Source organism: Podarcis tiliguerta (assembly GCF_965153285.1).
Source record: "Podarcis tiliguerta genome assembly, chromosome: 1".
Classification (NCBI taxonomy): Eukaryota; Metazoa; Chordata; class Lepidosauria; order Squamata; family Lacertidae; genus Podarcis; species Podarcis tiliguerta.
The window spans coordinates 24,848,988-24,862,149 of record NC_139534.1 but is presented as its reverse complement, the minus strand read 5'-3'; positions in this window follow the sequence as shown (position 1 = coordinate 24,862,149).

The window sequence follows — 13,162 nt, the reverse complement described above, 5'->3', positions numbered from 1 at the left end:
ATTGCATTATATTTATCTTATTGTGATTTTTCTGTTTTGTTGTTTTATTTTGCAAACAACCCTGAGGCAGATTGCATTAGGGGATGGGTGGGTGCATATATGTTTATTGTTATAAACACCTGGAAAGTGTGGCAGAATAGCCATTTCTGAACTAGGAATGATCCTGAATATGGATACCACTGAAAATGGCAGCTATGCATGCATAATGTTTTACCCTCTGCCTCCATAAAGTCAAGGAGAACTTTGCTATATCCTGATATCGCAATGTCTTACATTTCTGCACCACTGTTCCACAATTTTGACTACCTGTGGCAACAGGGAACGGTCATAGCTCAGGGAAGCAACCAATGTTTTCCATACCCAAAGTCCCATGTTCAATCCCTGGTGTCTTCTGTGAGGACTAGGAAAGATTCTATCTAGTAGAATATGCTGAGTTAGACAACCTTTCTGAAAAGATTAAAGACAAGCCTAAGCAGGAGTTCATCCTGAATTGCGAAGGCTTCAGGAGATATCTCTAGAACAGTTGCTGTAATTTAAATTCAGTAGCATAGCTGTCAAGTGTCCCTTATTTGAAGGGACAGTCCCTTATTCCAGGGCCATGTCCCGCCGCTGTCCCTTATTGATGGATGTCCCTTAAATGTCCCTTAAATGATGTCCCTTAAATTTCAAAGGAAGCAGCTCCTCTCCCTCCCTGCCTGCCGGCCAGGGAGGAGGGAGGCTCCAACTGTGTTGCTTGGCTGTGTTGCTCACCCAATAAGAAGTCTAAGAACGACTGGGGGGTGGAGCTTGCATGCCTTGTGTGTGGCTAGTTAATGCAAGCTGAGGAGGTTTTTGAATGCTGGACGCCATTTTGTTGCATGTGCTGCTGCAAACTTTGCAGTGCAAAGCCAGGCCGGGGAGCCATCTTAAGTTGAGGCTGCATAGGCCTTGTGGTGCATGTGATTCAGATTCTATTCAGTTGAACCTCTGGTTACAAAGTTGGTTGGACAGTGTTTTCGAAGCTACCAGCATGAGTTTGACCAGACTGCAGGAGGACAGGAAGACTGGAGTGCCTGGAGCAAGTGAGGCTGCAGGTCCCTTATTTTAAGCTGCTGGTCCCTTATTTTCAAGGCTGCTGGTCCCTTATTTTCAAATCTCTAAATTGACAGCTATGCTTGGTAGCAGCTTTTGAACAATCTCTGTAAATAATACATGTAAAAGGAAAATGACATAGATTGTTGTTGTTGTTGTTGTTTAGTTGTATAGTCGTGTCCAACTATAATAATAATAATAATAATAATAATAATAATAATAATAATAATAATTTTATTTATATCCCGCCCTCCCCAGCCAAAGTCAGGCTCAGAGTAGCTAACATCAAATGTATAATACATTAACATAAAATCAGACAATCAATTAAAATACATCCTCAAATCAAATCAGGATCAGAATAAAATCCAATCAGATGGCAACCTGCAGATTAGGGTTGGGGACATTAAATGCTCACCAGGCCCCATGGACCAGAGCACGCCAGGCACTCCTGTCTTCCACTGCCTCTTGCAGTTTGGTCAAACTCATGCTGGTAGCTTCGACAACACTGTCCAACCATCTCATCCTCTGTCGTCCCCTTCTCCTTGTGCTCTCAATATTTCCCAACATCAGGGTCTTTTCCAGGGAGTCTTCTCTTCTCATGACGTGGCCAAAGTATTGGAGCCTCAGCTTCAGGATCTGTCCTTCCAGTGAGCACTCTGGGCTGATTTCCTTAAGAATGGATAGGTTTGATCTTCTTGCAGTCCATGGGACTCTCAAGAGTCTCCTCCAGCACCATAATTCAAAAGCATCAATTCTTTGGCGATCAGCCTTCTTTATGGTCCAGCTCTCACTTCCATACATCACTACTGGGAAAACCATAGCTATTACTATACGGACCTTTGTTGGCAAGGTGATGTCTCTGCTTTTTAAGATGCTGTCTAGATTTGTCATTGCTTTTCTCCCAAGAAGCAGGCATCTTTTAATTTTGTGACTGCTGTCACCATCTGCAATGATCATGGAGCCCCACATAGATACCTATACTTTATTACTGAACAAACAGACAAATGTATGCAACAGGTTTAAAATGAATGAAATATGGAAAGGACAGGAGGCCAGACGCCTTGGAAGAAAATTTATTGTTAAAATGTTTTTATTTTTTCTGACTTTGGATGATTTGGTTTACTGATAACAATGAACTGAAGTTTGTGTTGCACATATGCAAGGAAGTATAATAAAGCATAATAAAAAGTTTAAAAAAGAAAGATTCTGTCTTGGAATTCCAGAGAAACAAAATGTGTTTGTCAAATGGAACCTGGAACGAAGGCTCTCCCTATAGCTAAACCGACGTTTCTGAACACTCAAGGTAAAAATGCACCATACCTGTTCTGCACCTGAGGTGCAAAAATGTTTTTCTTTCTTTCTTTCTTTTGCAAAAGGCAACCTGGAACCTTTCCAAAGTTTTCGTTTTTAAATAACAGGGGGCGGTCACACACAAAAAAGGCAGCATCAAATACAAAGTAACTATTAGCAGAATAAACAATCCCGAAGTTCACATAAGACTTTCAAATGATGTTTGGAGCCGAGCAAACAATAAAAACTGTATATTAAATAAAATTCCTAAAGACAGCTAATGCATCAAGCACACTTCAGCAGGTTGGTAATGTTCCTAGCAAACAATGCAAATTCAACAGCACGCCTCATGAATTATTCAACGCCTCGGTGCAGCGAGTGACTCCCCACCGCAAACATACAATATCCCACCATGCCCGGAATGCTAATTTCACTGTCAATGCACAGTATATATATATATATATATATATATATATATATCGCACCTAACTCAAATTTCAAGTGAAATGATTAAATATAGTGTGCAAATATTGTAACTGCAATCCCAAGTTCGCATAATGACCCTGTAACACAAATAGCAAATAGTGTCTAAACAGCCAAAGTTTGACTATCTCTATCGCATACCCTCCAACATTTATCCGATGAAAATAGGAAAGTCCTATTCCAGCATCATCAATCATCATACCCTGCCCATCCGACGGGGTTGCCCAAGCCACTCTGGATGGCTTCCAACATATAAGGTAAAGGGACCCCTGAGCATTAGGTCCAGTCGTGGCAGACTCTGGGGTTGGGGCGCTCATCTCACTTTATTGGCCGAGTGAGCCGGCATACAGCTTCCGGGTCATGTGGCCAGCATGACTAAGCCGCTTCTGGTGAAACCAGAGCAGTGCACGGAAACACTGTTTACCTTCCCTATTTATCTACTTGCACTTTGACATGCTTTTGAACTGCTAGGTTGGCAGGAGCAGGGACCAAGCAACGGGAGCTCACCCCGTCACGGGGATTCGAACTGCTGACCTTCTGATCGGCAAGTCCTGGGCTCTGTGGTTTAAACCACAGCGCCACCTGCGTCCCTTCATCCAACATATATAAAAGTGTAATAAAACTTTCCTACCCAGGGCTGCCTTCTGATTTGCTGAAGGTTGTAATTTACTTATCTCCTTGGATCAAGGGTCACGTAGCTCCATACCCTCCAAGATTTTTTCATATAAAGATAGGGACCTCCCAGCATAACTCTCCAACATTTCTCTGATGGAAATAGGGACGTCCTAAGGAAAAGCCTGACATTCCGGGATCATATCAGAAACTAGGATGGCTTCTGGAAATCCAGAGTCCCTGGAATCCAGAGTTCCACTGTCCCTGGAAAATAGAGACAATTGGAGGGTGTGCAAAAGGGAAGGCCATAGGTTCTGCATCCTTGAGACAGGCAAAGAGTAACACAAAGTTGATATTCCTTGTAGAATACGAGAGTTGATGCAGCAGTTCCTTTTGTAGGAAGATAGAAGATGCTCCTGACAGTCTGGACAACAGGTCTTATACCTTAGAGGCAGGGCAGATAGGGCCCTCATCACTTTGGAGGCCCTCCTCATTGGCACCCCTCTATGAACCCTTGCAGACTACTTGGCAGTGGCCACTAGCAGTGGTGTTCTGGTGAGAAGCAGGTGACTTGGAGCTGCTTCCATTTACATTTCCCACAATGCTCCAGGTGACAGAGTGTCTGAATGGAACTCTGGGGCACTGTAGGACACTTAAGTGGTGGCATCTTCAAGCTTTCAAGCACTCAGTGGAGTATGGGACAAGAGGATTCAAGGGCAGGTGTCAGCAGTCCATCATTTTGCTCCAGGTCCTCCTTGTTTATCTCTCATCTTCATCTGTCCATTAAGGACAGTGTTTATGCAACTGTTGCTGTTTCCAATCTTGGGTGGCTTGCTAAATTCAGCAGTTGTGTAGAGAACCGATGAACTCGATTTCAAGTCTCAAGTCCCCGATTATATCCATTGGTGGAATTTCATTCCACCCCAGTAACAGCCCCTCAATCGTGTTCTAAACATATGAGAACATCTTACATACCGATAGAATATTTTTTCCAAGTAGAGCTGCATGTCTTGATCTGATGTTGCAAAAGGAGAAATGGGGTGTTCAGATCGAAGTTTATCCCAACAAGAAAAACCATTGGGTGTGGGTAGACGCAATGTGAAAGGCTGGGCTGGATGAATCCCAAACTGGAATTAAGATTGCCGGAAGAAATATCAACAACCTCAGATATGCAGATGACACAACCTTGATGGCAGAAAGTGAGGAGGAATTAAAGAACCTTTTAATGAGGGTGAAAGAGGAGAGCGCAAAATATGGTCTGAAGCTCAACATCAAAAAAATGAAGATCATGGCCACTGGTCCCATCACTTCCTGGCAAATAGAAGGGGAAGAAATGGAGGCAGTAAGAGATTTTACTTTCTTGGGCTCCATGATCACTGCAGATGGTGACAGCAGTCACGAAATTAAAACATGCCTGCTTCTTGGGAGAAAAGCAATGACAAACCTAGACAGCATCTTAAAAAGCAGAGACATCACCTTGCCAACAAAGGTCCGTATAGTTAAAGCTATGGTTTTCCCAGTAGTGATGTATGGAAGTGAGAAATGGACCATAAAGAAGGCTGATCGCCGAAGAATTGATGCTTTTGAATTATAGTGTTGGAGGAGACTCTTGAGAGTCCCGTGGACTGCAAGAAGATCAAACCTCTTCATTCTTAAGGAAATCAGCCCTGAGTGCTCACTGGAAGGACAGATCCTGAAGCTGAGGCTCCAATACTTTGGCCACCTCATGAGAAGAGAAGACTCTCTGGAAAAGACCCTGATGTTGGGAAAGACGGAGGGCACAAGGAGAAGGGGACAACAGAGGACGAGATGGTTGGACAGCATTCTCGAAGCTACCAGCATGAGATAGACCAAACTATGGGAGGCAGTGGAAGACAGGAGTGCCTGGCGTGCTCTGGTCCATGGGGTCATGAAGAGTAGGACATGACTAAACAACTAAACTACAACAACAGATGCAATGTGGACATGTGAAGCTATTCACATCACCCAATCAGGTGTGATTATGCTGGTGCACCACAATTTTCAAGGTAAGGATTGGCTGGGTGATTGGCTTTTATTTCAGCAGTGTGGAAATGGATTTCAGCCATTAGAGACGTTAATTCTCGAATGACGGTTTCTTGCCTATGCACTTCCATAACCTACGCTAATGATTCAATTGGTCTTAACTGTTTTGAAGACTAGGCTGCCCCACAGTGGCATAATGGAAAAGGACATTGGTGCTGTTTTATTGTTTCTTCTTGATTCTTACAGTTTGCAAGCATGAGAGTCACTAGCATTTGGTAGCGCCATTGATGGATACAACTGATGTCAGACTTTTCACGATTTCTGACACTAAGAGATAGTTTATGGCAATAGGCATTCTCCATAGGTACCCCTATGTTAATATTGACTAGCCAGGCTAGTCAGCATTGACTAGCCAAGATCTACTGAGCTTCAAAAAGGCAGGGTGCAGACCAGGCCCATGAAGTCAATGGAAGTTCTGCCAATAACGTGAAGGAACTCAGAATTGTATGTACTTCCCCCAGTGCTGTAACAGTCAAACTGTGAAATCGCATGAAATCTGTGGAGATGTCACTCTTAATTAACCAAGTATGAAGATTAAGGAATAAGGGACAAATTTGGGTCAGATTGCATTTTCATGCAAACCTACCTAATTTGCACATCCTGTGAACCAAAATGGAGATTTCATTTGAAACCCATGCTTCTTTAAATGCTGTGATGCTGTTCTTCAGATAATCTGTAGAAAAATGTGCACATTGGGGAAAGTCTGCATTGAAATGCACTTGCTATTTTAAGCAACATACAAAAATGCATCACATTAGGGAAAATTGCTTGCAAAATGTATATATTATGCAAAATTTCCTACAAATAATAATAATAATAATAATAATAATAATAATAATAATAATAATAATAATAAATTATTTATACCCCACCCATCTGGCTGGGTTTCCCCAGCCACTCTGGGCGGCTTCCAACAAAGATTAAAAATACATTAAAACATCAGTTATTAAAAACCTCCCTAAACAGGGCTGCCTTCATATATCTTCTAAACATCAGATAGTTATTTATCTCTTTGACATCTGATGGGAGGGCGTTCCACAGGGTGGGCATCACTACCGAGAAGGCCCCTCTGCCTGGTTCCCTGTAACTTGGCTTCTCGCAGTGAGGGAACTGCCAGAAGACCTTGGAGCTGGACCTCAGTGTCTGGGCAGAACGATGGGGGTGAAGACGCCTATGTGTTTATCAGGAGAAATGCACACATTTATGCTAATGAAATTTTATTAGGACTTTTATTTAAAAGGAAACACATGCAGAAATGTGGACAACAGATTTGAAGAGTGCAAAAATGAGAATCTTAGAGAAGCCAAAATTGTCATCCCTGTGAGGGATTATTGTAATTCTAGTGATGACCTCACAGAAAGCTACATCATATCAAGCCTGGCTAGAAGAAGAAGAGAAGAAGAGTTTGGATTTGATATCCCGCTTTATCACTACCCGAAGGTGTCTCAAAGCGGCTAACATTCTCCTTTCCCTTCCTCCCCCACAACAAACACTCTGTGAGGTGAGTGGGGCTGAGAGACTTCAGAGAAGTGTGACTGGCCCAAGGTCACCCAGCAGCTGCATGTGGAGGAGCAGGGAAGCGAATCCGGTTCACCAGATTACGAGTCCACCGCTCTTAACCACTGCACCACACACTGGCTACTTGTCTTATCTAGCTCAGTATTGTCTATTCTGACTGGCAGCAGCTCTCCTGCATCTCAGGCAGAAGGTTTCCTCACCAACTTGTCTGTTTGTTTGTTTGTTTCATATACCTCCTTTCATCATAAGGCCTAAGGGCAGTTCACAGAATAAAATACAGGATAAAAACAAGTAAATAAGTAAAACAAAACAGCAAAACAATAACATCTCCACTTCCCACATACGCATTTAAAAGGCTGTAGAATATGAATCAGTTCAAGACCTGGTTGAAGAGAACCTTTTCACCTGGCGCCTAAAAATATATAATGAAGGCGCCAAGGGAACCTCCCTGGGCAGAGCGTTCCACAAATAGGGAGCCACTACAGAAAAGACCCTGTTCTTATGTTGCCACCTCTGGACCTCAGATGGGGGAGGCACATGAAGAAGGGCCTCAGAGGATAAATGCAGGGTCCGGGATGGTTCATATGGGGAGAGGCGGTTCTTCAGGTATTACAGTCCAGAACCACAATAATAATTAAATCATAATAGCATATCTCCTGACATGTCCCAGTGGAAAACTGGGACGTGTGTCTTCTGGGGCGGTGCGCCTGTGCAAGTCACGTAACCTGTACAAGAGCACAGTGCATCCAAACACACGTTTTTGGGGGCACTGTTCTCTTGTGGAAGATCGTGTGTTTTGGGGCAACATGCTCTCATACAAGAGCACGTCAAAAATAGGATGTCCTGATTTAATCGGGACAGTTGAAGTGTATGCAGTAATGTCCCAGTCGGTCATGATCTAGGGGACTTATTGCAATTTCATATTTTTGTCACTGTTATTTCAGCTCACTTTTCTCCACTATATTATTCCTGTCTTGATAGACGAAGGCAGCCGGAGCAGTTGAAAAGTCACTTGTAAAAAGAGTTATGTTATCTGTTGGGCTAAAACCTCTAATCTTGTCATTCATCACTCATGTATTTCCTATCCAGTAACACGGACCCGCAAAGTGAATCACAGCCTTTTGAGAAAATGCTTGTCTTCAGCTCCTGTGTTAACCTACAGTGCATATATTATCGCTCTTATGTTTCTGATCCAGAGAGGTTGAGCAGCAGGGAATTGAAGGCCAGACTTCCAAAAAGTGATCAGATTATGGTGGTTGTAGAGCAAAAGAATATAAAAAATATTCCGCCACTTCTTCTACAACTAACTTTAAAGGTTTCCGTATATCCTTCCAAAGACTTTTTTTAAAAAGGTATTAAATGCATTTCCTTTTACATGAATGAAAAAGAATGCTGGCTACAAATAATCAAACGGCGTGGATTATAGGTCATTGAGGTGAGCGTGCTCTTTTCAGTCTCCGGCTACTGAGAAGAATAAATGTGAATATCTGCCTTCCATATTACAGATAATGGGTTTTCAACTGTCGTCAGGAGAGCTGCATTTTCAGACAATTGGTGCCTCTCGCTTGCAGCAGCAAGAAAATGTTCTTGTCTTCCGCAGAAGAATTCAGATGCTGTCATTGTTTTGCCATGTTTGGGGAAAACAAATTTGACACAATTTCTACTGCAAGTAAATATCTTCCTGGAATGAAATGTAGGGGCTATTCTAATTACCAAAGCTTTGAGTAAGGACCCCTGACCATTAGGTCTAGTCGTGGCCGACTCTGGGGTTGCAGCGCTCATCTCGCTTTATTGGCCGAGGGAGCCGGCGTACAGCTTCCGGGTCATGTGGCCAGTGTGACTAAACCTCTTCTGGCGAAACCAGAGCAGCGCACGGAAATGCCATTTACCTTCCCGCCGGAGCGGTACCTATTTATCTACTTGCACTTTGACGTGCTTTCAAACTGCTAGGTTGGCAGGAGCAGGGACCAAGCAACAGGAGTTCACCCCGTTGCGAGGATTCGAACTGCCGACCTTCTGATTGGCAAGTCCTAGGCTCTGTGGTTTAACCCACAGCGCCACCCACGTCCCCTAACCTTTGAGTAGATACCACTAATTTCAATGGGTGTGGAACCGTGGGCCACCTACCCTTAAATCCGTTGTTTAAATGTAGGCATTTTTAGGACAGCAAATCCTTTAACTTGATTAAGCACCCAGTTTTTAATGGTTTGATCAATTAGCTGTAAATAAAAGCACACCTTTTCAGAAGCACAGTATAGGTGTGTGTGAGAGAGATTTCCCAAAGAAGTGCAAGTAAGAAAAAATAATGGTCCCCCTCATTTGAGGGTTTCAAGCAGAGGTTGGCTGGCCATTTGTCATGGATGCTTTAGTTGAGATTCCTGCATTGCAGGGGGTTGGACCAGCTAACCCTCAAAGTCCCTTATGCATTAGGCTCGTCCAAGAATTACTCACACAAGGGAACTCACACAAAGGAAGATGAAGACTTTCTTTTAGTAGTGAATTGCTGCCTGAAAGGTGCATTGAAGTCCCAGGTGATTTGTGACAGCACTCCAGTGGCAGGTGCAGGCCTTGCCCTCCTGTCCACTTTGGCCTGTGAGGCAGATCCCAGTAAGGATCTGTCCCCTGGGGTGAAAATGGCTCCCCACCCCTGGCCTAAAGGATTACTACTGGGGGAATGGGAGAGAAGGGATTGAGGGTTGGTGAATGAAGTGGGCAGGGTTGCAGCTCCTAATCCATAACATTTGCAGACTAAAAAAAAAAACCCCTCAAACAAACAGAAGGTGCTTTAGGTGTACACCTACAAAAGTGTGAATGGGACAAGCACACATATTTACTAGTGTACACGTTGTCCAGTATACATGCTGAGTGGAAAAACTGGATTGTCTACTGTGTATAATGGGTGATGTGGCCCTTCAATGAGGGGAGGGAAACCTGTGGCCTGCTGGATGTCATTAGACTTCAACACTCATCAGTCCTAGCCAGTATGGCCAATGATTGGCCAGTGTGAGAGGTCCACTCACCTTCTCTGGTGGGTGCCATTGTGGACCAACATCTCCCTGCACACCAAGATCCAATGTGCAAGAGTCCCAAGGGTTGCTTCCCAGGCAGCAAAGGAAGCCTCTGGCCTGGGCTTGTCTGGGTAATTGGTCCCGCCTGCATGCCGAATCAGGAAATTATTATTATTATTATTATTATTATTATTAATATCCCACCCATCTGACTGGGTTTCCACAGCCTCTCTGGGCAGCTTATATATAACATATCTAAAAACATAATTAAAATCATCAAACACTAAAAATGAGCACATACCTTTCAACATTTCTCTGATGAAAATAGGGATGTCCTACCACTACCTCTGACATTTCTTCAATGAAAATAGGGACATCCTATGGGAAAGCGGGACATTCTAAGATCAAATGAGAAATAGCTTCTGGGACAGCTTTGGTAAATCTGGGACTATCCTTGGAAATTAGGGACACTTGGAGGGTCTGCGAGCAGGCATGGGCAACCAGTATATAGCATAGGCCAGGCATAGGCAAACTTGGCCCTCCAGATGTTTTGGGACTACAACTCCCATCATCCCTAGCTAAGTGATTAGGGATGATGGGAGTTGTAGTCCCAAAACATCTGGAGGGCCGAGTTTGCCTATGCCTGGCATAGACTTTTCTCTAACAATCCAGTTTGGGAGTTTCTCCTTGATGTAGGTCAGGGAGTCCCTCATTTCCATTTGAGCCCAAAACACAAGTTCTTCTGGCAGGCTGGCCAGAAGGGGTGGAGTCTTCCCAATGTCTAAGCCAAACCTCTTACATCTGTTGTCAATAAAGCTGTGGCATGATTTCACCCAAATATTGCTTGTTATGTCTCTTGTTCTTGATATTGGGAAGGACCGAAGGGTAGTGGGGGCCGCCTTGCCAAGGGTTGGATGAGCCTTTGGCCTGATCCAGAAGATTGCTTCTTCTGCTCTTAACATCTGGAGGGCCACAAGTTTTCCACCCTCGCCTCAGACATGCCTTCCTCCTCTGAACCACGCTGAGATCTTGTAAATCTGTCTGGGCTTCCATGCGAGACAGAGCTCAACGGTGCATGCCAGCACTCAGCCTTTGAAAACATGCAATCATAATACGCAAAAGAGAAGCTTTGAGTATATTTATTGTGCCCTTGTCTCACCTGTCAAGTCACTGGGACCAGCTTCCACACATTTGGGATTTGAGGGAAGACTGTCAGGTGTGATGCTCAGGCACATCTCATTTTAGAAAGTACAGTTATGTATCCTCCTTCAATAAACTCATATTTCACAAAGCAGCCACAATCCAGCTTTGGTTTTACAAACTCTAGACAAAGCCCCAGATGTTGACCTCTGTTTGAGCAATTGTTCCTTTTCAGATTTAGTACTTGGTAGGAATTATTGCCTTCTAGGCAGACCAAACTAAGTTTCATTGAAGTCACTGGGACAAGTTAGACCCATTTGATTTTGATAAAAACTAAGTTCAAATAACATAGCCATTTTGCAAGCCACATCAAACGATCGTAGTGGTTTTGTGGATGGTCCTTACCATGCCAGGCAGCAAACGGAGGCAAGAACCTTTAGCTGTAAAAAGGATTAAATGGGAAACTGATACCTGCACATTTCAGGGATCGAGTTTTTCCCTGCGGAATATTTTTTTCGATCAGCCAATCTTGGAGAAGGCAGGTGTTTTTATGAAATGTAGCACTGAATACAGTGCTATTTTCACATTAACTGCTGAACAACTTCCCCCAAAGAGATGCAATTCATAGTGTGCTGGATATCAGCTTGGCATGAAATCATTTTTGCATTCAGTCATTCTTGCCATCTGTATCTTTTCAGCCCGTCAGACATCCACAAGTGTGATCACCATGGGGGAAGCAAGTGGGTATTGTTGTACAAATCCACTGAGGGTCATTTCAAATGCCCAGAATTATGGGTACCTCTTCTACTGCAAGGGATGCGGGTGGCGCTGTGAGTTAAACCACAGAGCCTAGGACTTGCCAATCAGAAGGTCGGCGGTTCAAATCCCCGCAACGGGGTGAGCTCCTGTTGCTCGGTCCCAGCTCCTGCCAACCTAGCAGTTCGAAAGCATGTCAAAGTGCAAATAGATAAATAGGTACCGCTCCGGTGGGAAGGAAAACGGCGTTTCCATGTGCTGCTCTGGTTCACCAGAAATGGCTTAGTCATGCTGGCCACATGACCCGGAAGCTGTACGCCGGCTCCCTTGGCCAATAAAGTGAGATGAGTGCCGCAACCCCAGAGTAGGTCACGACTGGACCTAATGGTCAGGGGTCCTTTTACCTTTACCTTCTACTGCAAAGTAGCATTCAAATTCAGATGTTGACATTGCAGTAACGGTCGCAGCTTAGGGGCAGAGCATCTCCTTTGTGTGCAGAAGATCCAGGTTCAGTCCTGGCATCTTCAATGTCCCCTACCCTGACATCTTGGAGAGCCACAGCCAATCAGTGTAAACAATGCTGAGCTAGATAGACCAATGGTTTGACTCGTTGTATATAAGGCAGCCTCCTTCATTCCTGTGTAATTATGCTTTGGATTGCCGCTGTCTTGTGCAAAGTGCATTACAACACATTGGTGTATTTACACTCTGTTTTGAAACACAGTTCCTAGTCATTCTATATTCCCAGGAACTTAATGAACTATAGTTCTTTGAAAGGGGAATCTAGGAAGGCTTACTGGGAATTCCCAGAACCTTACCAATTTGCAGTTCCCAGAATATTTTGTGAGGAGACAAGACAGTTAAAACCAGGGGTCAGCAAACTTTTTCAGCAGGCAGCCAGTTCACTGTCCCTCAGGCCTTGTGGGAGGCCGGGCTATATTTTGAAGGGGGGAAAAGAATGAATTCCTATGCCCCACAAATAACCCAGAGATGCATTTTACCGTATTTTTTGCCCCATGGGTGGGGGATAAAGAAAACAACAACAACAAAAAATTCCCCTCCAGGTGCGGGGCTGCCCCCAGCCCCCAGAACAGGCAGCTCTCCGCAAGCCTTGGGCAACCGGCGCGACTTCCCGCCAGGCTCCCACGCCTTGCGGATATCTGCCTGAAGCCCAAACCAGGTCGGGGGACAGTGGGATGGCACGCTGCACCTCCCCACTG